The sequence below is a fragment of the Silene latifolia genome, unplaced genomic scaffold (assembly GCF_048544455.1).
Source record: "Silene latifolia isolate original U9 population unplaced genomic scaffold, ASM4854445v1 scaffold_317, whole genome shotgun sequence".
NCBI lineage: Eukaryota > Viridiplantae > Streptophyta > Magnoliopsida > Caryophyllales > Caryophyllaceae > Silene > Silene latifolia.
The window spans coordinates 20,784-23,522 of NW_027413252.1; the positions used below are offsets into that span (position 1 = coordinate 20,784).

The following is a 2,739-nucleotide window of genomic DNA, read 5'->3' on the forward strand; positions in this document are numbered from 1 at the left end:
ACTTACTCAATCGGCCTGTTTCAGTTTATATAATTTGACAAGCCCTTCCAATAAAATACCTAGGCGATGTGGGAGCGCAATAATTCACTTTTTCGCTGCTATGTTCAGTTTTATACTTCGTAGTCTATTATACTCTATTGTAATGGCTTCAAATTTGTGAATGTAGAATCTTCATTGCGCGAGACCTGATGCAAACACCAACACCATCTTCATTGCTTGAGAATCTTAATGACTTACATAGAGATACGAAGCTTTGAAACTCTCTTTCTAATCCGATTTTACCCAAAATTAATGGGTCACAAACAGCATACCAACAAACTTAAAGTATTAGTAAGAGATTCAAGATAATTAGATTAGATCCTACAGAAAAGAACCGTCAATCTTCCTCAACTAACCAGTACTTTTTTTCAATATAGATCATAACTCATAAGCCATCGAACTGCTCGAAAGCAACATTGGGATCCAAAACAAAAGTATACTTTGGACGTGTCAAATAAGATACAAGGAAAAAAATAATGCAAGTATGCAAGAACCATAGCAAATAACAATCTAAAATCGCCTGACAGTCATTTATTTCAGTCATATAGTCATTAAAATTACACCACTATGAAAATACCGAATTTTTAGAAGGAAATTTGTACCAAGGTTTAATCGAGTTATTCTAGAGAGATTAATAAACAAATATAGAAAGGAGTTGAGCTTGAAGATTGTTTGTACTGACTACCGACTATAAGATCCAAGCTTTCCTTTGATTTCATGACTGTACTCCAGTCGTAAATCTGACAATCATATTATTCATATGTGATGTTTCCAAAACTAGTTATGTTCCTACAAAGTTACAAGGCATTATTTTTTCATGCAATTGTATTAGGAAATAAGATCGATCAAATGTGGAGCTATCTTCTGTGAATGTACTTTCAGCAGGAAAAGTCAAGTATACCTGACGAGATCCACTAGCAGCTGAACCAAGATCATTCCTTTCACTTGGATAGTCAACATTGTATTTGGAGGCATCTTCGGCTAAAATGACAGCATGTTGGCCATGTGGTCTATCAATAAGCCAAATTTTGTTTCAATTGAGCAAGAAGTTTAGTCAAGTTGTAACCAGCTCGAGGGTGGCGCTAGCTCTCAGTGAGGTACCCTTCAGCTTGAAGCATCCTGTCATACTTCTCGCAGTACAACATAGGAAGTGAAGCAATTGAGACAGGCCACCTCGTTGAACTCAGTAGCTCACTGATCTCCACCTCCAGCTTTTTTAGAGAGCTAGGGGAAAACAGATTATCATCAGCTCTAAGCTCATGAGAGCTGAAAAACGGAGAGAAATTAACTGACCCATGTATATACCGACATAAATTCCCAAGCTTGCAAAATCCCTTGTTGAAATAATGGCACATTTTAGCAGGAAATTCAGCTGGACTGGCTGACCGACTATTTCTTCTCATGTTCAAATTACCCATAGCGCACCTTCATAGAAAACACTGACAGGGTCCCATTTGATCTTCAAATCCCATGTATTGAGTGGGATTTTGGAATCTGCATCTTCCAAAGATGTATCTCTGAATAACTCAAATTCTGAGTTAAGAATCTGGTGTTGCTCGGATGTCAGCACACTTGGGTTCCGGTAAGGTAAGACCCGGATTGTAGATGGAGAACCATTGGATAAAAACGGCATGTAGCTCATACGGTTTTCAGAAACTGTGGAAGATTAATGGATATTGGAGGGGACATGGAAGTCGAAACAGGTGACTTAGCTAGAATTGCCAATTGAAGCTTAGTTTTCTACACTAATTTCTCAAGTAACTTTTCAGGAGCAGAAGCTAACCTTATCATTTCTCGTTCTCCATGGTCTTGTATAAAGAATGCATCCCATAATCTTCGTTGCTAGTCCAGGCTCCAACTTCTAGATTCTATCAAGTAGAACTTTTGTTGCATCCGATAAATCCATGTCGCATATACAGTTATCCTTCACAAATGCTGTAAGTTCAGAAAAGAAACATACCATGTTGAATATACCTAAGTCTCCTAATGGTCCCACCATCAGCCAGGTTGTCCAAGTTTCAACAGCACCCATACAACCTGGCACAATTCCTAGAAAGGCACCTGACCCAATATCACCAAATGGTTAACAACCCACTTTCCAAGGCCCATGTGATTGTATCCTAGGTTTTCTATTCCTCTCATTGTACTACATATATAGAGCAACATGTAAAGCAGCACAACACCCTCTTACATCAATCAATATAACAAAACATTCAAAACCAAAGCTACAATCTTTTACTCTCTTCTGCATCATTCCTTCATTCATTACAATGGTTCTCATCAACGAATTGTTACATGGTATCAGAGCAAGCTAACCCCTGTCTCTTCATTATTTCATCATAAAGGTTCCATCTTTCCTTTCTCATTGTTGTTGATTTCATTTTTTTGCTTGTTATTAGTCTTTTTCGTCTTGCTGTTGTTTCTACTTGTGCTTGACACCTGAAAGTTTCCACCTTTCTCACTCCCTTCATCATGTCTGGTGTCAATACTGATACTACCATGGTCAACTCAAGTATTACCACCAATACCATCAGAAATGATACTGTCATGAATCCCTTCTTTATTCACCCCAATGACCTTGCCACCCAACGCCTGGTTTCTTCTCCTTTTGATGGTAATGGGTATGGATCTTGGAGGAGGTCTATGCTCATTGCCCTTTCTGCCAAAAACAAAATAGGGTTTATTAATGGAATAGTAGGT

General features: G+C 38.2%; 1 pseudogene; it reads right to left on the reverse strand.

Moving 5' to 3' along the window:
* Window positions 1–820: 820 nt before the first annotated feature.
* On the reverse strand, window positions 821–1,945 carry LOC141639261 (zinc finger CCCH domain-containing protein 18-like; annotated as a pseudogene).
* Window positions 1,946–2,739: the final 794 nt, after the last annotated feature.